Genomic DNA, 268 nt, shown 5'->3' with positions numbered 1-268 from the left:
ACTGTGACAATACTTCTACCGTGTCAAATGCTTTGGACTGTTGTATCAGAGCATTATCAGAGTGGGTGAGCAGCCCTCTATTATATACACCATGTTTGGACCACATCTTGTACTGTGACAATACTTCTACCGTGTCAAATGCTTTGGACTGGTGTATCGGAGCATTATCAGAGTGGGTGAGCAGCCCTCTATTATATACACCCAAGTGCACGGTTGTAGCTTCCGGTATATATCTTAAGTAGAATAGTACCTTCACACTAGGCTATGC

The sequence above is a fragment of the Eleutherodactylus coqui genome, chromosome 5 (assembly GCF_035609145.1).
Source record: "Eleutherodactylus coqui strain aEleCoq1 chromosome 5, aEleCoq1.hap1, whole genome shotgun sequence".
Taxonomy (NCBI): Eukaryota; Metazoa; Chordata; class Amphibia; order Anura; family Eleutherodactylidae; genus Eleutherodactylus; species Eleutherodactylus coqui.
This window is presented reverse-complemented; position numbering follows the sequence as displayed.